Source organism: Tenrec ecaudatus, chromosome 3 (genome assembly GCF_050624435.1).
Source record: "Tenrec ecaudatus isolate mTenEca1 chromosome 3, mTenEca1.hap1, whole genome shotgun sequence".
Taxonomy (NCBI): domain Eukaryota; kingdom Metazoa; phylum Chordata; class Mammalia; order Afrosoricida; family Tenrecidae; genus Tenrec; species Tenrec ecaudatus.
Window position 1 is genome coordinate 106,852,216 of NC_134532.1, and position 21,485 is coordinate 106,873,700.

The 21,485-nt window shown below is 44.6% G+C and overlaps 1 pseudogene; it reads left to right on the forward strand.

Annotated features, from left to right (window-relative positions):
* The first annotated feature begins 18,606 nt into the window (after positions 1 to 18,606).
* On the forward strand, positions 18,607 to 20,946 carry LOC142442321 (Y-box-binding protein 1-like; annotated as a pseudogene).
* Positions 20,947 to 21,485: the final 539 nt, after the last annotated feature.

Consider the following 21,485-nt stretch of genomic DNA (forward strand, 5'->3'; position numbering starts at 1 on the left):
CATGGGATCTTCAACCGTTGAATAGGCTTATGAAAGCTGAACAAGACAGACCAAAGAACAATTCATTGCATTTGAATCTTTCTTTAGGCAAAGAATATTGACCATATCATCAACTGCTAGAAGAACAAAGACATTTGTCTCAGAAGAAGTACAACGAGAGTGCCCTTGGAATTGAATGTTGCCCTTATGATCAGGGAGGGGAGGACTCCTGAAAAAGGAGTCCCTGACAAGACTGATTGGTAGAGTGGTTGCAACAATGGAATCAAGCACAGAAGTAAATCATTGTGAAGACAGGGCAGGGCCTGACGCGTCTCCTTCTGCTGCAACCGGGTGGCACTTTACATACACCTTCTAGCATTTCCTATTATTCAAGACTTCAATTGAGCCAAATCCCATAAAACCCTTAGTATTTCACCATACTTACCTGCAAACCAAATATCTCATAGGGTCCAATCAAATAGCTCTACATGGATTACACTTCTTTTTCCAATGTTAGAGAATTATTCGAGTAAATAAACAGGCTCAGTAAATTCGTTAGTCATGCTAAAGTCGTGTCATTAGGTTTCATTCACCCACTCGAGGGGCTGCGGACATGGGGAGATGCGTTTGCCTATGTCCTCATACGGCCGCTTACTATCAACTCTGCATTAAGGCGCTCGGGATTGCTTCCATTAGAAGACCCTCTGCATTTCCCAATAAGGGTTTTATAGAAAATGAATACCCTGTAACGAGGGGTTTAAGAGACCATTTTTCAACATAGGATCCCAAACTGCTTTCTTTTACGCCTTCCTTGAAATCAACAAATCCCCCAAACTGAGGTCATTGAGAAGAAAAACCTGCTGGATGAGAACTTCACGCAATACTCAAATCATCTCCTGCTGGTGGAAACGGCCCGTGGGAAAGAGTGGCTGATTCGTTTCGAGTCCTACTGTTATTAACTTCCTCTGATCAGGGAGTGCGAATCGGAAAGCATGCCACAGAGAACCACTAAAAACAACGCCCTGGACAGAGAAAGCCCATTTTGCTGACAAGCCACACAATGCAGCTTGTATCAAAAGCAATAAACAGACAAAAACAGAACGAAATGAGCATGACTGCTGGAGAGCCCCAGGTTCCTCAGCTCCTAGAAGATGCCTGATCTTTAGAGTGAGAGAGCCCATTTCCTTCCCTGTGCCAATAATCGCTAAGGATGTTTGCAAGGAGGTATGAAAACAAAAACAAGACAAATACTGAGCTGGACGTTGGCACTGTTTCCAAGAGAGCTTCAAATGCCTGGCCACTCTGCCTGGATAACTTAAAAGGCACCGTGCCTCTAAAGTCAGAATGAACCCAAAATGGGAGCGCTAACTCCAATGGTGTTCCTCAAACTCATTCCTTTGTTTTTGTTTTTATCTACTCGCTGTGTTCTGACATTCCTCAAAGTAATGTGTTCCTACGCCAGACGCATGAATGGTTGTGTTTCGCATGATTTTCATCGATTAATTCCCAGAAGTATGTTGGTGTACCCCACTCCCTAAAAATTCAGAATTTTTTTCAATTTTTTTTTTTTTTACAAAACAGCCTTATTGCCTCCAAACTACTACTCTCCATCACACTGAATATATTTGTCAAATCTATGATTCCATTCTTGGAAATAATTTTCAAACATCTCTGTTTGGATGGATGGCAGCACCTCCCTCGATTTCTTTCTTCACATCATCAAATGGCTGTCCTTTCAGCTCCCCCTGCATTTGCAGAAACAAAAAGGAAATCACACAGAACGAGCTCAGATGAATAAAGTGTGTTGGACAGAGAGGCATGCTGTGTGTGTGTGTGTGTGTGTGTGTGTGTGTGTGTGTGTGTGTGTGTGAAAAACTGGTGCACTGTGATGGCTGTGTGAGAAGGTGCATTGTCGTGGTGGCAAAATCAGTCCCCGTCTGCCACAGATCAGGCCGTTTTTTTGTCACAAACTGTTACACAATCTTTTCAGAACCTCTGAATAGAAAGCTTGATTAACAACCTGACTGACCTGGTAGAACGAACTACAAATGCACTACAGGTCAGCATTGCTCACTGCATCCCCACCCACCCACCCCCAAAGCAGGAAACAAAATTTCACAGCCACGCGCTGATCTTTTAAATCAGCCATCACAAAAAGCAAGGTTTGAGCAAAACTGCTTTTATGAAAAAATTCACTGTGACCAGAAAGAACCTTCCAAGATGATGCCACTGGGTGCACTAGCTCACAGCAGTTGCTGGATGCTGCCCTGGAGAGAAAATACATACTACAAACACTCCTCCCAGCACAACTATTTCACGTATTTTTTGGGGGGGTAGGGGTGGGGGGGAGGTAACCCCTCGTAGATCATCAGGCTTTTCTTCAAATCTCCTTAGTCTGAGATTTCAGCTGAGGTCTTTTCAGTATCAGAGCAATATGCCAGCTTCCACTGATAGAAAAGGAATAGAGGGTTATTGATTGGGAATTGAGCCTGGAAAGTGATGAAAGGTGGCAATTCACCAGTGTCCCAGATGCAAACGAATAGGACCAGCATACTGCTTGATATGAGTGAACTATGGAATGTTATGACATCTGTAAGACCTCCCAATCAAATGATAATTAATAAATGAATCAATAAATAAATTATTCTCAAATGCCTTTAGAAAGCAGAATCCTTAAAGACCTAAGAACGTGAGGGAATGATATGCACACTGCAAGTTCCGAGCGGCATGGGATCTTCTCTCGGGATACCCAGGATAGAGTCAAGGAGTGCTTGGTTTCCCTGCCGAGGCCTCTGATCAATGGACACAGTCACCGGGCAAAACGAGCTGGAGTTAGAGCATTCGTGCTTTCTTACTACTTTCCTCACCTGTCATTTCTCATCGTGAGAATAGGACAATACTCACATAGGCACTGGTGAGTTTCCCTGGTGGGTAATAGGCTATCAAAACATGAAAAAGGAAGAGGAATGACTCATAATCTTTGCTTACACACACACACACACACACACACACACACACACACACACACACGGTCCAGGGGTGTTCTCAGCCAATATCCTAGACTTCAAAATCTGGAGTATGTTGGGATTGCAAATGAATTTTGAATGGATGGGTTTATTTGTCCATCATGTACACAAAAGCAAGAAATCAGGTCAAATATATTTGTCCCCAAAGAAAGATCTTTACCTGAACCTACTGATCATTGCCTCGTGGCTTCAATCACTTTGCCTTTGTACATGTGAACTTTTCTATGGCCTATCAAATATAATAGTAGCATTTGCTCAAAAGTGGAATGAAATTCAATAAAAAGATGAAATGCTTTTTGTTCTAATTTCAATGATGCTTCAAAATAAATCCTTGCTAATCTGTTTGTGTAAACACAGTCCCAGGGTTTTTATTTGTTTTGCCAGTTTCTTCAGTGTTTTATTCTTCTCAAGCCATAACCTAACCTTGCAGGTTTTAGTGCCAGCGAGGTGGGTTTGAAGGTGATCTGCTAACTGTAAGGGCAGCATTTCAATCCTGCCTGTCACCCGGAGTGAGAAACATGAGGCTTTCTACTCCCGTACAGGTTTACAGCCTCACCAAGTCAAAGGGCAGCTCTACCATGTCGTCCAGGGCCTCAATGAGTCCAAATGGACTCTGTGGCCATGGGTTTGGGTTAGCAGGTTTGAGTCATAAACAAGGCCAATCACTATACAGCAGCTGCCACCCCTTACCATCCAAGGAACCAAAGAAATTTAGCCTACATATGAATCAAACATCCAGACTTCTCTGCCCAGACAGCTCTTCCCCCGAGGTTCACCAGGCTCACTCTTCACCTCCTTCAAGTCTTTACCCAAGTGTCACCAACTGAGGGTTTCCTTGACCACGTGGTTCAAAATAGCAATCCAGTTCCTTTGGCATTTTCCTTATTTATTCATCTCTAAGAACTTCCACTGTATACATTGTAGAAGATCTTCTTCCATGAAGGAAAAGTACTTATTACTACTTTGGTATTTGTTACTACTCACACCCCAGAGTCTAAAACCGTTCCTGGCATAGAGGATGCAAGAAATAAAGACTCTCCGAATGAAGAACAGTTATGGGATTTAAAAGGTGCTTTGCTATCCCTCCTGAAGTAATTTCATTATGAATAGAATTCATTTGTACATTCAGGAAAAGTATGTCATAAAAGATCTCTCCAGGGACAAATCGAATGTGCTCAAACTCATAGTGATACTTCCTGTGACATGTTATTTTTGTCTGTTACAAAGCAGTGCATAGGAAGAAGCAATCACTGTGGGGAAGACATCAGGGATTCCAGGACATTTCTGTAGTGGAGCAGAGAGAGAGATGGCTGCGTAAAAGCATTGTGTGCTCATAGCTCTTGTAAGTCCATGAGCTGCCTGAGTCAGACCGTGGATTTTCTGTTCCTTCACAGGTGACTGGAGAGCTAGTCAAACCTTGTGAACTGCAACCAAAGAAATATTTTCCTGACCGACTCTACCTGCCAAGAGTTGCGTGTTTCTGAGCTGGAGGTGCCGTTTGAACAGCGAAGGCGAATTTCTGTAACTAATGAGCCCTCGTGCAGGTGCTGTGTATTGCTGGGCCTCACAAAAGTCAACACCAGACCAAGGAGTCCTCCAGGGAACTTTCTGGAGCCTAGTTGGGCTTTCCAGTGTTGTCATTAGGCACAGCTCTCTGTGTGTCCCCCTGGTGACCCAAGCTGGCTGCTGAATACTCATCCCTGTCTTCGTTGTCACTTGCTGGAGAAATGTTTACAATTTGTTAAGGCACACAACCAAGAGTGTCAGAAAAGGTACCACGTGTGGTGGCAATTGCCAGTTTCTTTTTAACCTCACAGGAGAACTCCTTCCTAAACTCAGTGGAAAGGCAACAGCATCAAGTGACAGCAGCATCCACTGTGCAGTCTGCCTGGAAGACAGGAGTAGCCACTGAGCCCCCTCCCTCTCACCCTCTGTTTCTCCTTCATTTGCTACCAGCCATCTTCCCCTCTTACAATAGGCCGTGGACAGATGAGGGACGTACATGCCAGGACATTGCGCTGCCCGGTAGGATGAGGAGTAACCAGCAAGGGTTGCTTGCGTTCATGACTGACGCATCAACAGAGAATGAGGTTTCTTGGTTCTCCATTAGGTGGTCCATTCTATTCTAACCTGATGACGAACAGGATTTCACAAATGAATTCCGTTTCACAGAAGGAAAGTTAAACCAGTGGCTGTGGAGTTGATTTTAATTCTCTGTGACCCCCTAGGTGTCAAAGCAGAACTGTGAGCCACAGGCTTTTCAGTGCTAGGTTTCTCAGAAGTAGATCCATGTCTTTTTTCCCAGGCTCATTTTAAGTAGATTCCAACCTCCCATGTTTAGATTAGCAGCCAAGTATGTTAACTGTTACACAAACTAGGGATTTGGAAAGGAAACTCTGCTCCCATATTTCCTTTACACACGAACATTCCATGGTTTACTACTACAGGAGGCTGGAGAACACAAGGTCACCTTCTGGGCCCTGGAATGTGAAGTGCTCTGGTTTCTGACCACCGTCTCAGCATCTTCTCACCTAGACGTGTGTTGTCAGTTGAATGGTATTCCTCAAAAGCAGTGCTTCAATTCTTAACCTTTGTCTGGGGTGAGGGAGCCCCAGGGGCATGCAAATCACAAGGTCAAAATCTCAAGCCACTCCGCAGGAGAAAGATGAGGTTTTCTGCTCCTGGACAGATTGACAGTCTCCGAAACCCATCGGCGGCTGTGAGTCAGAAGTGACCCAATGGCAATGAGTTGAGTTTTGTGCCTGTGGTGACAGCCCCCTTGGAGATTGGGCTGTCTTGGTTCCATGAACAAGACAGGGTTAGTGTAGAGTACCTCTTGAGTCAATGCCTTTTGAGACATAAAGGGAGATCAAACAAGCAGAGACGGGGGAAGAGAGAGGCCAAGCGCATGAAGATCCCCCAAGAGCTGAAGCTCAAAAGAGAGCAGTCTCTTCCCCCAGAGCTGACAGGAAGGGGGGAGCCTTCCCCTGGAGCAAGCGCCCTGAATCCAGACTTCCAGCCTCCTAGACTGTGAGGTAATAGATTTCTCTGTGGTACAGTCACCCTCTTGTGTAGGGAGGGCTTGCAGTGCTAGATAACTAAGGCAATGTGCTTCTGCACACGAATAAATTCCCCCACCCCAATTGTCTTGACTGTTACATGGGGGAGGAGTTCCGGTGGCGTCATGGTGAGCACTGGGTCACTAACCACTAGTCAGGAGATGAAACCACCAGCAGCTCGTGGGAGAAAGATGGGGCTTTCTGCTCTCTTAACGGGTTACAGTCTCAGACACTTACAGGGGAAGTTACTTCTGCCCCACTGGGTCGCTATGATTGGGAATCAACTGGATGGCCGTGAATTTATAACATGGGGTAGTAAACTACTTACTGCCCAGGATTGTGGTAACAATTAAAGAAACTACGTACATGAACCATTTCAAAGTAGCATCTGGCACTCCCTCTCTCAATGACTATTCAGTTATAATTATTTCTTGATGTGCATGAGGCTGAGAAGAGCACATTTACCCTGACTATGTGAGAAGGTTAGCGTGTGAAGGACTATCCCAGACGCCTCCCAAGAACCAATGCTTATGAGAACGGGAGAATGAAGCATGGCTGCCCACGGCCCGAACCTCATTTTTGTTAAGGCATTCAGCTCGATTTTCAGCAGATTTAAGACCTCGTTAACAGACCTGGGTTTATTTCACCATTGCGATCTCTTTCTCTTCACTCTGGTTCAAGTCAAATAGGCGGTGGGACAGTCAGGGGAAGAGAGAAGAGACGGGAAAAGAAGAGGCCGCCCGGGCCTGACAGATGTCAAACAAAACACAGGTTGTGAGTCAGTCAACGGGAATGGGCAGCACCGTCCAGTCTGGTACATGAAAAATACTGAGTACGTGCTGACTCACTGCGACCCGCGGGTTTCTCTAACTGTGGGTGGGAGTAGAAAGTCTAACCTTTGCCCCTGTGTACCAGCTGGTAGCAGATTTGAACTGCCAACCATGCAGATCACAGCCCAAAGTGTAACCACCACACCACCAGGGCTCCTAGTGTATTTGGGATCTGCTCTTTCAACAAGTGCTTTCTTTGTGCTGACAAAGAAGCTAATGAATGGTTCAGAAGTCAATAGCCGCTCATGGGGCCCTTGTGTTATTCATACTTCTCTACTGTTACCAACCTAAGCAAAGCTATAAGTAATGAACCCATTGTTAGTGAATCTGCGTGGAAAATTCTGAGAATTTGTTTCGCTATCAGCACCAAGGTTCATTGGAGATGGAGATGGCTACAGGACATTGTTCAACAAGTATTATGGGGAAGATGAAGGAGCCTGGGTGATGTAATGCTTAAGCACTTGACTTCTAGCCCAAAGGTTGAGAGATGCAACCCACCAAGATCTTTGCCTATTTCATCGTAATAATACACTCTAGTTTTCCACAGCTCAGAAGATGGGGGATGATTCAGACTCCAGAGCACTGTGCTGTTGTTACTATTGTTGTTGTGGGAGGCCGTTGAGTTGGCTCCAACTCATAGCAACCCTCCAACTCATAGCCACCCTACATGCCATCCTCACTATTGTTACATGCGAGCCTATTGTTGTAGCCACTGTGCCATGCCAACCCACTGAACAAATGTCTGGTGTGCTGACCCTCTACTTGACTAAGCAAGGACTGGTCCCTCCTGGGAACATGCCCACTGGACAGGGGATGAAGTCTCACCATCCACAGTCCCAGGGAGCACTCGTGTTGTACTAACTCCTGGACAGATTTGTCTGTTCCTGAAGTCCAGGGAACCATATAACATAAAACAAAGCAAATCGGCCTCCATCGAGTGTTCTCCGACCAATAGCGACCCGTAAAGCAGCATAGACGTGCTCTTTTGGAAGTCTGAGCCTGTAACCTTCATAGGAGCAGAAAGTGCCGTCTCACTCCAGAGGAATGGCAGGTAGCGTGGAACTGTTGACCTTAACAATTGGCAACCTAGTGTGGCACCCCACACACCGCCAAGCCTCTCAGAGTACCATGAAAATCATTACTATGCACTGATTCTGACTCATTATGACCCGATGGGACAGAGCAGAACAACACCTGCAGGTGTCCACAACTGTAATCTTGACAGGAGTAGAAACACGCACCTTCCCTCCGCCAAGTGGCTGGCGGTTTCAACCTGCTGACCTTTCAGTTAGTAGCTCACCTCATGACCCACTAGCAATGAGTAATTGAAGAAAAATATAAACTTCCTCATGCATCCTCTCAAGTTTCATAATTCTCAGATATAAACTATTTTAAAAATAGTTTATAAAAAGTTATTTTGAATGTGAAAATTATTACAACTCATTGTACAGATCGGTTCCATTTGCTGGTGATCAGCTTCAGGACCATCTGTGAATCTCACTAGCAAAGAGGAGATGAATATCTGTGATCCATCAGGCCAAAACAGTGAGTAATTCAGAGCCCCAGTCTTGTGGTGAAATAAGCAGGGGTGGGCAGGAAGTTGTGTTAATTTTATGCCTGTGACTCAGAGCTTACTTTGTGATTATGTGGAGGAAAAGAAGAAAACTCATGCATTAATCACATTTCTTAAATAAATATTTATAAGTCAAAACAGTTTCTAATTCAATATAGCTACAAAGTAAACTTTAATCGGTTGTAAGAAAAACAGCATAATTCTAAAATCTCTTTTTTCCAGGCTATCTTAATAAAAATCTATAATGCCTCACTCATTTTAAAACATACATGAGTATATTTCCAACATAAAGAGAGCACATTTAAAGTTTCACACACACACACACACACACACACACACACAAGAATGATTCTAGTGCTTTGATTAGAGAAAAAAGATATTCTCTTTCTGGGAAGTTTAATTAATTGGAGCAAAAGATACATGACATTTATTTTGTTCATTTTCTCTTCACAATATATCCTAAAGATTTATTATTGAAAAAATTCTACCAAATATATCAAGTTAATTTTTCTACTCCAGAATGATTACTTTCCATCTAGCATTTCTTCTGTATGGGTGTGCTTATGTTGTGTGTGTGCACATTTGGTGTGTATTGGACCCAAATAACCCTCTTCCTGCTGAAATACAAGTTGGAGCTTTGCAGAACTGCAGGCTGCTTATAAGACAGGCTGAGTTTGTGAAACCAGTTGGACAATCCTAGCTCATTGTTTACTTGGGGAAAAGCCGGACAGAATGGGGAAGGCGGGGCAGGAGTTAAAGTCCCTGTGCAGTGCAGTTAATGTACTGGACTGCGAACTAAAAGTTCAAGGTCAAGGTCCTTGGAATTCTAGCAGGCTGTGCTATGGATTTCCTGGAGACCACCACTGGAAACCCTGTGGGGAGCAGTTCTACTCCAGCAAGGACCAGGCGGCTGTGAGTTACAATCAACTCTAGTGCGACAAAATGAAGGGAATGGCCAAGGCTGGTAGAGTGGCAAAATGTGCAAAGACTGTTAATGTCCTGTGGCATTTCCCTTTCACTGCCTCAGCTGACCGAGGGGGGCTTCTCAGGAGCCACTTACAGCAATGGACATGTGTCCTCTGGAGCTTGGGACTTGGAGATGGCCTGAGTCAAACTCATAGAATTCATAGTGTCCTGGAGTGGCAGAGCAAAGACAAGAGGCGGGTCAAAGTCAATATGGTCAAAGCTTCTAGAAATTAGCAGGGCAAGAATACGCCAGCGCCAAGTAGACAAGAAAGGGTGTCTGGCCTTGAATTGGCTTGGGAGGGACTCAACACGAGGATTTTCAAGGTGAGTGGGCTCTCAACAGAGAGACCTTAAGGTTCACTGGAGCTCAGGGAGGCTAGTAAGCAGCCCATAGGAGAGTTTCGGAGATGGGCAGGAAAAAGCAAGGTATATGCTCAGAAACCCCAGACAGAATCTCAATCGCAATCTCAATCTCAATCTCTCTTTCACACACACACACACACACACACACACACACACACACACACCGCTGAAATAGGACTCTCTCTGTCTGAATACCCTTTCTTATGGTTTTTACAAGGCATTAGCTATGTGCACGCATGTGTACGCACACGTGTCACCTTGACCAAATAACTTTTTCCCCACATTCTAGCAGAAATCATCCACCTGCGTTCTCAAACTCATGGAAGCATATGTTAAAATAATAGTTTCAGCTTCATATTAATAACCTTATCTGTGGTCAATTGTATTTTATTTCCCCCATAATCTCAAGTGGGGCAGTTGGATCTGGATGACATCATCTGACTTTTTATTTTCTTTCCCATGTGCATTAGGGGCTCATCCCGAGGCCACATTACAACTTGTTAGGCACCGACTAATCACTCTTACATCTGTTCTGGCTCCTCTTGTCCTTGTGCACCAGGGAATCAATCTGGACTTGGGGGACCATCTATACGGGTGCACCTTTGACTGTGGAGGTGCTGTTGAGATCGTCAACTTCATTGTCCCGTAGCAGAGTCCCGAACCTCTGTGCCATCAGGTGTCCTCCGTCCACGTTCACGAGCAGGCATGTTCCAACACTGTTCATGGGCACACCCACAGGATGTTCAGACTCCAGAGTTTGGCATTTGATACTTTCCAGTTGTCTTTTTTACTTCATACATATATCTCATCCACACCTTCAAAAGTAATTTCTTCTGTCAGGTAAACTGCTTTAAGCATATTCCCAAGTATAACTTCCTTTGTTTTTCCTCTTCCTTCCAAGAATTTTCCATCCCTCTTACTCTATGAATGTAAGTTGAGAGTTTGGGCATGAAGGAAAGGGCGGGAGATGTAATGAACGTCAGAGAAACAGTGACGTCGAAAGAAGATTGTTTGAATTTAAGATCAGGCTTAACCATATTTGTAAGCAAGTCCCAAACCCACTGCCATAGCAGGTGCTCACTAGTGTAGCCACGCTGTGTGGGGTTTCTGAGCCTGTCAGTCTTTACAGAAGCAGAGAACCTCGTCGTCCTTCCTCGACGCAGCTTGGGGACACGAATCACCCCGCATCCTGACAAGCAATCCAGTGCTCACCTGACAGGGCCACTAAACAAGCAGACTCACGGCCACCGTGTCAGTCCTGAGTCATGGTGACAAGGCCACTAGGATTCTTTATTTATACACAAGGAAGAAGAAAACCAAGGGCAGCAGAAGGACTTACAAGATGAGATGGATGATTCCTAAACAAAATCAGCGGGAGAGATTTCTGCCTGTAGAAAACTGTGGGAGATGGAAATATTCCAAGTGTTATTTTCAAATATTTGTGTGGGGACATTCATTTTAGAAAAGCTTGCTATGAAAGAATATCAAAGATTGAGGCCAGAACTGGTTCCAAAAAGCTAGAAGAGCCAAGTCAGGGGAGGCCTAAAATGATGACCCCAGGTTTCATCCGCGGTCAGAGTCCCCAGTCCCTGTGAGGAGAAATAAAATCTTCTAAAATGACCAAGATGATAGTATGTTCTATTGATGTATTCTCAGGTAGACAAGGTGACGGTAGAGAGGAATGGTGTGGTTGTGACGTGAATGGTGCATTCTGAAGTTGATAGGTAGCTACTTCTCCACAGTCACATTCCCAACATCTCCCAGTGGATCCTGGGATTCTCCCACACTGCAGAGTTTTTTGCAGTCCTGCCCTCAGAATCACTGGGCTGGACAATTTGTGGATATCGTTGGTGCACCAAAACCACAAGGATCCTGGGAGGGAGTGGGGGGTGGTGGCTATGCATTGGCTGCTAGCCAAAAGGACCATGGATTGAACCCATCAGCTGCTCCGTGGGAGAAAGATGTGGCAATCTGCTTCCATAAAGAATATACTCTAGAAGAATCGGACTGGGAAACCAACAAGTAAGCACATAAAGTGTCATTTTTGACTAAAGAGATGGTCAAAAAAGAGCACCCAAGTGCCAAGAGTTTGATGAAGATTTGGATCAAGGAGCCTTGGTGGTAGCAGAGTGGGATATGCACTAGGCTGCTAATCTCAAGGTCAACAGTTCAAAACCACCAGCATGGAAGAAAGATGAGGCTTTCCTTTCTCATAAAGAGTTACAGTCTCAGAAACCCACAGGGGCAGTTCTACCCCATTCTTACAAGGTCGTTGTGACTCAGAATGAGCTTGTTGGCAGTGCATGCATGCATTTCAGGAAGCAGATTTTCTGAAGTTCTGTAGAGCTCCACCAAGCACTATGGCCGTGGGAGAGACCTTTCCTTTCCACCATTAAGTACTCCTGGTCTTCGGAGTGTGAGGACAGGGAAGGTGGGAAGTCAGCGCTGACATGGGCAAGCCATGCCGCAGAGTTATGATTTTTAAATGATAAGACTTAAACGATGAGGACTAGATTTTCAATTGTTGTTGTATGCTCGGAAAAGAAGGGCACAACTATGCGTTGCCAGCCAGCTATAATTATGAAGTGTGTGGTCAGACTTCGGGTGGGTTTTCAGTGCACTGAAAGTTCCCCATCTAACACAGCGGTTACAACGGAGCATTTGATCTCAGAGCTCTGCTATGATTGTCCCTACCTGTGAGACAAGTGTCTTTACAAGTTGCTGGGGACCCCTGCCCCTTCTTCTTTTGTAAATAAGTATAAGTGCACTTACCTCAATAGGAATATTGCATGAAGAACAAGATTTTATATATATACTTTTTAGAGTCTAAAAAGTATCTAGGTCACTACAAGTTTGCTACAATGTTAAATTACTTGAAAGCCTGAAATAATGTCTAAGCATTAGGTTGGGGCCTGGTTTTAACTTCACAATGTTCACTCCGTGAATACAAAGGGTTCTGGTGACAGAGGGGCTAAGCTGTCTATTGCTAACCACAAGAGCGGCAGCTCAAACCCACCAGCCGTTGTATGGGACAAACACGTGGCCATCATCTTCCATAAAGATTTACAGCCTTGGAAATTCTAACATGTAGTCCTGCTTTGCCCTAAGGGTACTGAGTCAGAATCAACCAGGCGGCAACGGTTTGATTTGGGGTCTTGTTCTTTCTTCTAAATATAACTATGCTTGAATAACATAGTCTGGAAAAGATCTCAGACGCAGACACTCCATACCCCTCTCCCACTTTAAAGGAAGCAAAGAAGCGGAGATCCAACGAGTTCAGCAGCTTTTTAAATCAGTGTTTATGAACTAGGTTTCCATTCTGTGGCAGCCATGCCACTGAGAGACCATGGGCTGATGGTTTGCTGCTATCTAGTGGCAGGTTGGTGAAGTTTTAAATTGTACATTAGTAGAATTATTCAAGAACTCTTTCCTGAAGGCTCACTAGGCAGGTGACAAAGCCCTGGAGGCAACTTCTCTGTCACACAGAGAAAGTTAAACAGCGAACTGCTTTTACTAGTTCTCTCTGAATTAATAAAATTCTTCCCGTGCAATCTCTCTAGGCTAAGGTAATATCTATATCTCTAAATCTAGATACACACAGACAGACATTTGGAACTATGGTGCTAGAGATCAGGTTCCAGAGTCTCTTGGGGGTGGAGAAGGTGAAGAGTGCATGCTGCCCTGGAGAAGGTTTGAAATGGAGCCTGGAAGGCGAGGCGGCCAGAGCTAAACCGCCGAGCGTTAGCAAAGCTAATTAGCGCTGTGGGTTGGGTTTGAAAGTTTGCTATCACACTGGGACCACTTACCCCACTTGGTGGATGGTTGTGGTAGGTACCCTCGGGTGGATGCTAACTAAGAGCTGCCTGATGCCGGGTCCTGCACCGTCCTCACAATTGTTCCGTTTGGGTTCATTGTTGCGGCCACTGTGTCGCTCCATTTCCTCCGCCGCCCCTCCACTTTACAGAGCATGCTGTCCTCTGGGGACTGCTCCCTCTTGCTAATCAGCCCAAAGAGGAAGTAGCCTCACCCTCACTCCACAGCGCAATCTGCTTGCATTTCTTTCCGAACAGATTTGTTGGTTCTTCCGGCCGGCAAAGTACATCAACAAGTCTTGGCCTCCAGCATCACGCAGATGGATCCATCCTTCTTCAGTTCTCCCTATTCTTTGCCCTACTTTCACGAGCATTTTTAGTGAACGAAACATCCTGGTTTGCTTCCGTGGTACCTGAGTCCTCAAAGTGGCATCCTTGCTCGCCAGTGCTTTCAAGAGTTCTTTGCAGCAGATTAGCGGCGTGCAGTGTGTCGATGGAGTTTTGACCGCTGCTTCCAGGAGCGCTGCTTGTGGGTCCAAGCAAACTGAGATCCCTCCCAACAGCTATCTTTGGCTTGTTTGTCGTGGTGGTGTTTCCTGGTCCGGCTGTGAGGACAGTTTGTGTTCTTTACGGGGAGGCGCAATCCATGTGGAAAGCTGCCCTGGGACCTCACCGGTGAGCACTGGCATCTTCTGGCTGCAAGCAAGGCTACGGCATATCTGCATATGGGAGATTATTGACAAATTTCCCCTCAATTCTGGTATATGTTGGTTTTTGTTTTATATGGAGACTATCGCTCAATTCCTCACAGTATGCCTGTTAAGTTAAATGAGACGTCTGTGTTTGTTTTCTAAGGAATTGCTTTTGTATCTTTGTTTGTTTAATTTCCAGTTTTCTCATGCTGGGACAGCACTTGGCCTGATCAAAAGTATAAGTTTTCCAAGTTAATAGGTGGGATCATATCATTCTTATTGTTTTAACCTACGATTTCATTATTTTTGTGTGTGTGAAAATGAGCTATTTTTCCATGTTAAAAAAATGTGCATTTCTTTGTGTGCCTGTGTGTGAACAGCTGACTAGAATCCTTTGCCATTTTTAGATTAGATTGATGGCATATGAAACCTCTTTCTGTAATCAGAAATTCACATATTTCCATTCATCGGTAGATTTTACGCAGACTATGTTCTCCATCTACCAACCATCCATCATTTTGTCCCACGGTGGTGGCTTGCAGGTTCCTATGATACTGGGAAGCATGCCACAGGGATTTCACATAACAGCAGATCACACAGATGGTGGACGGGTTTCGATGACTAAAGGCATGTTAATCTCTTTCCAAAAAACAGCCAACAAAAGCCGTATGAATCACAAAGCATATGAACTCATAGAGTCCAAGAAGATGAACCCCCTAGGTTCAAAGGTCCGGCAATACACGGTCCACAATAGTAACCCTGGAAACATCAGTGGCCATGGAGCTGACGCAGCGATGGGCAACATGTGTTGTGCTGTACATACATGGTCACCACAAGTGCGTGTGGCCTGCACTATAGGCAACAGCATTCTACATGGCAATATCAAATATTTCTATAACCAAATACATGGGTTTTTTCATCGAGGTTTCTGACTTTTGCTGCCTACAAATATCTTCTCTAGCAAAAGGAATCAACAGTTGTATTTCTGCGTGTGTGTGTGTGTATGCGTGATTAAGAATTCCTGTATGACACAAAAACTACTAAATCGTGGTAGTTTCAACAACAGAAATGCACCTTGGAAGAAAGGCCTGGAGATCTGCTACGAGAAGATCACATTCTTAAGACCCCTCTGGCCACAGTTCTGCTCTGTTACACAAGGGGTTGCCATGCATAGAAAGAGACCTTCTGTTGTTTGCTCTTTGACTATGCTTACAGTTGTATGTTTAAAGCAAGTGCCAGTGTAATGACTGAGCTTGCCTAAAATATAGTCTCTAACACGTGCCTGTCCGTTTGTCAGATTGTGGCGGCTTGTGTGCTGCTGTGCTCCTGAAAGCCATGTCACTGGTATTTAAAGTGTCAGCGGGGTCACCCAGAGGCAACAGTCTCATCGGAGCTTCCAGTGTAAGGACCAGATGACAGTGAAGGACTTGTCTGCTGAGGAAACAAGTTAAAGGAGAACTGACATCTCCATACCCCTGTCGGTGTCAATTCAATGCTCTCCTACATTAGACATTCTTAGAGGACACAGCTTTGTTATTATTATAAATTGTTTACTTCATTTCTTAAATTTTCATTTTTCATTTGGTGATTTTGTTTTAAATAAAATTATAAAGATTTTATGTTAATTTTGAGGAAACAAAACCAAGCTATTGACCAAAACCAAATGTATGGTCATCATCAAATTGATTTTGACTCATTTCTATGGTAAATTTAGCATTTCCATTTAAAATAATCATCTCTATCATACAGGTTTCTATATTTTTACTGAGTTATTTTTTCCAAAAATGCAACAAAAAAAATCCACCCCAAAATAAAATGCCCTGATGGCACCTAGTTCGTTCTAACCTGTGGTAATCTCACCAGACAGAGCAGCATCGACCTACAGGGTTTCCAGGGCTACTGTCTTTACATAGCAGACATTCTCCTCTTTCTCCCAAAGAAGAATGGGTGAGCTGCAACTACTGACCTGCGGGTGGTACCAGGAACATCCGACACGAAGAAAGCAAATGACCATTTAAAAGACAAGAAAGGAAAGATCTGAGTGATTGAATTGTGTGATATGTGGATTATGTGCCAATAAAACTGCAAAAAGAGGGGAAGAAGGCGGCGGGGGGGGGGGGGGGGGGGGGGGGCGGATGGTTGGACAACAAGAAAGGAAAGATCAAGTTAATGGCAGTTAATGACTCTCTGAACCTTGCCATTGAACATAGAGCAGCTAAAGCAAGTGGGAAGCAAGACAAAGCAAAAGAGCGACATAGAAATGTTCTTATGAGAAGATGCACCTCTCAAGAGCAAGAGATGAAAGCAGCCACATCACCGCAGGACCAGATGAAGTAAAGACACCACTTGACTAGGAGAGACTGTGCTCCAGCAAATTTGAAAACTAAATGAAGTGAGGAAAAAAATTAGAAACACACTACTCAACTAAATGAATCCAGACTGATATAGAAAACTCCAGCAGCTACATGAAAAAAGAGGAGCTATACCGCGTGAGCGCAATGGAGCGTTGCAGAATTCCCGTTCTTCTCAAGGCCATCCATAGTTTGCTGTGATCCATATAGTAGTTCAAGGCTTTTGCAATCAATGACATACAAGTAAACGTATTTCTGGTATTCTCTGCTTTCAGCCAAGATCCTTGCAAAGAGAAAAGATCAGTAGTTGGAAAATATGGTCTTGGTTGTAGAAATGAATTTTGCAAGATTAATGAATTCTTCATCTCTTCATCACAAATACATTTTTCCCAACAAGGCAAAAGGCAATATACATGTGAAATTCTCCAGATGAAATATATAGAAATTGTATTGACTACCTCTGTGGGAAGAGTCCATGGAGAAGCTCAGTCTCAGCAGGTAGAACCAGGCCAGTGGCTGACTGTGGAACTGTGTTAGATACAGAGACCAACGGAACAGAAAAGAGAACCCGGAAATACATCCACACACCTACAGACACCACCGCTTGTTCTACAGCGCTGGCTTGCATGTTACTATGACACTGGAAGCTCCGTCACTGGTGTTTCAGATACCAGCAGGGGCACCCAACGGCAGCAGGAGCGTTCTTTCCATCTCGGACAGGAAACCCCCCATTCTGTCAGTTTGCTGCATTGTGGACGCTGGAAGATCGGTCACTGGTGTTTCAGATACCAGCAGGCTGACCCGCAGTGATCAGATTTCAATAGGGTTTCTAGACTAAGAACAGACTATGCAGTAGGAATGAGTTGTCCCCTTCTGAGCCACAGAACATTGTCAGATATTGACAAACCTCGCGAGTAACAGCAGGGCATTGTCAGAAATTGTTCCAGAAGATGAACCCCTCAGGTTACAAGGCATTCAAAATATGACTGCAGAGGAGCCACTTCTCCAAGGAGAGCTGACCATAATGCCATGGATGGACTAAAGTCGTCAGGACCTTCATTTGCTAACAGGACATGACTCAAAAGGAGAAGAAACAGCTACCAACATCTAATAACTGGAACTTGCAATGTATGAAGTATGAATCAAGGGAAAATGGAAATAGTCAAAAATAAAGCAGGGTTCATCAAGATTGACAGCCTAGCCATTAGTGAGCTGAAATGGGCTGTTTGGGGCCACTTTGAATCAAACAATCTCATGTTGGCTATGTTATGAATAATATATTCACAAGAAATGCTGTTGCATTCGTCGTCAAAAAAGGGCATTTCAAGGTCTAGAGCAGCGGTTCTCAACCTGTAGGTTGCAACCCCTTTGGGGGTTGAACGACCCTTTCACAGGGGTCGCCCAATTCAGAACAATAGCAAAATTACAGTTATGAAGTAGCAAAGAAAATAATTTTATGGTTGGGGGTCACCACAACATGCAAAACTGTATTAAAGGGTAGCGGCATTAGGAAGGTTGAGAATCACTGGTCTATATGGAAGTACAGTGCTGTCTGTGACAGTATAATAGCTACTCACATACAAGAAATTCAATCAATACCACTATTAGTCAAATTTATGCACCAACCAGTAAAGTTTGAGATGAACAGATTGGAGAATTTTACTAACATCCAATGTCTGAAATTGATCAAACATGCAATCAAGGTACATTAATAATATTGGTGATTTGAAGGCAAGAGTTGGGGGGGCAGTAACAGTACTTGGAAAATATGGCCTTGGTGATAGAAACAAAGCTGGAGAGCACATAATAAATTCTCTAAAAGCAACAACTTCCATTGCACATTCGTTCTTCAACAACACAAAGAGCAGTGGACTCCTCCAGATGGAATCCCCAGAAGTTAAATTGACTACATCTGTGCACAGAGACGGTGGAAAAGCTCAACATGAGCAGCTAAAATGAGGCCAGTGGCCAACCATGGAAAAAACCTTCAGTTGCTCATATGTAAGTTCTGGTTGGAGCTGAAGAAAATTAAAACAAGCCCAAAAAAACCAAAGTGCAACCTTGAGTGTGTCCCATCTAAATTTTGTGAACATCTACAAAATAGATTTGACACATTGAACATTTGTGACAGTAGGTGCGCTGTGGGAAGACGTCAAGAACATCTTCCATAAAGAGAGCAAATGTCATTAAAAAGTAAACAAACAAAATCAGCAAAAGAAGAAAAGATCAACGTGGATATCAGAAGGGACTCCGCAATGTGTTCTTCATTACGGAGCCGCCTAGACAAATGGAAAATGATGAAGTAAAAGAGCAGAACACAATATTTCAAAGGGCAGAGATCTAGGGACTATGGCTGTCAGGTAACAAGAACAGGAGGATATCCTCAATGTTTACTGAGGAAATCCTACCAAGAAGAAGATCCTGCACTCCCAGAAAACCAGAGAAACAAATTAATCTTAAGTACAACAAAGCTTCTTGAGGTTGGAGATCATCAACCCCTGCTATTACTGTCTTGCCTTCACCACTGACCAGCAGGCTGAGCGGCTCCGTGTACACCCCTCCACTGCACTGGTGCCCCATGAGTATCTGCCGACCCTTTCTCGCCCCGCACCAAATCGCTTAGGCTTGCCTCTTGCCTCTCTCACCTCTGGGGTTCTGTGTGGAGAGGAACCATGCAGGCAACGTGGTGCTGTGACATTACCCACGCAGCCACCCCTCAAGTAACAATTTCTCCTTGCTTTCTCCTTCCCTTTTCCTCCTCTGGCACATACGTCCTCTCTCCAACACCTATGCCCAGCCTACCTTCTTTCTTGCATGCCAACCCTACCAGAGGGTGGGGAATCACCACCTAAACGGTGATCTGTTTGTTGGCCTTTGTTTTCTGGGTGCTGTCTTTCCGTCTGTCTCACTGCCTCTTCCTGTGATGCCCAGGGCCCCCTGAGACAGACACAGGCGCATATGCCAACACTGCCACAGATCCAGGCATACCTACCGAGCCAGGATTTTTTGTTGGTCTGTTTGTTTTAACCATTCTTGCCCCAACTCTTCACCATTGTTCTACACAGGCCCACCCGTGTGCATGCTGCCATAGCAACAGAACTCTGCATCCCTACCTGTGTTAGTCTTGGTATAAGAGAGTTTTATATAAAAGTTAAGTGCACGTCAATAAAACAACCCAACCCAGTGCTACCCAAGCCCACAAGTCCAGCATTAACCCATATGTCCAACACCAATGCAGAAAGTCATCCTCCATCTCACAAAATATGCACAATGATGCCGACTGCAGGAGGAAAGCCGATTCAGTGAACAAGTGAACGTGTAAGCATCTAAGCGCTGTCAGGGGTCTCCACATGGTTGCACCAGCACCCAGGGCTGCATCGGGGTAAGTCCATGTGGCTTCTCTTCAAGGATGTCTTGTAGGAAGTAAGCCTTGTCCACCGAAGCAGGGAACTGGCTAAGGCAGCTGCACTCTGGTCCGACCATCACAAAGCAAGAGACCCGACAACAAGAAAGGTGAGGCTTACCGAACCATTTATTCCCCCGCCCTTCAATTAACCCCACATGTGTTTATCAGCCAGTTTGGCACAATAAACTAACAACTCAACACCCAAGCCACATTCATAAAAAAGATTAAACCCAGGAAATCCCTTCGCAGTGTAGGGGATGGAGAGAGTGTGGCCTCTGATGTGGAAGGAGAAAAGGGCGGGAAGGCAGCAAATGTTACAGGTGTTGGCGGCGTTCCAGTGCAAGGCACCAACTATGCAGACCGTCACCAGGATAGGCCTTACCCATGCCGCAGGGGTCCTCCACGCAATTACAGCAGAATTCCCGGAAATGGGAAAGTAGGGCAAAGAACGAGGGATTCGAGCGTACTCCCACAGGCCAGGCCCTACTGCCGGCAAAGGTTCCCACCTTGCCACACTGGGACACCCGATGGGCGTCAGCCACAGTATCCCAAGGCTCCTGCCCAGGGAGAAGTGATTGAGGGTGCTGAGAACCAGGGTGCAGGAGAACATGGCAGACCAGTGTGACAGAACATGTACAGCGGTACTAGACCACGATTGCACAGGGGCCTTCTTTGCTAGTGACTACCTAGAGAGGCTGGCAGTCAAGAGAATAAGGAAAATCAAGAAGCCACCCAAGGTCAGCCACCACCTCTTGTCAACACTTCCATTAGGACGACACACAGGTGTCCAGATAACCCTAAACCACAAGATGGCAAAGAGACAAAGGCAGCTGATCCGCCAGCTGAGGATTTGTCTGCTGCTGGGGCTGGGCAGGGCCTGGCTGAGTAAATATCGACTGGCCATTGTTACCACCATCTGGTTTCATCAACAAGAAGTGAATATGAAATTCCAGCAATAGGAAATGAAAAAAAGATTGGAGCTGAAGACCTTAGTGCCTGCTTTTGGCCCATTGACTGGATAACTAGACCTCTCTGCATGGGATTTTTATTGTTTTTACCTAAGGACGTCTTTTTCTGGTAATAACAAACATGTTTTTTAAGAAGCCTGGATTTTCTCAATACACCTTTAAAGGTTTTTACATTGTTTCATATCTGGTCAAGTTGAGATTTTATAGAACCTCATTTTTAATTTATAATAAAAGTTTACAGCTTTAAATTTTTAATTTAAAAAAGGCAACATACTGCAAGCACCTATTAATAAATCTTTTAAATAAAAACAAAGAAAAGTGATCCAACAGAATGCACAAATTAGAGAGCCAGCACTGATATCAGATGCTGCTAAACATTTGCTAAAGATCATTCAACAACAGTTGAGAGGGAGCTGCCAGAGACTCACAACAGATTCAGAAGAGGACATGGAACAAGAGA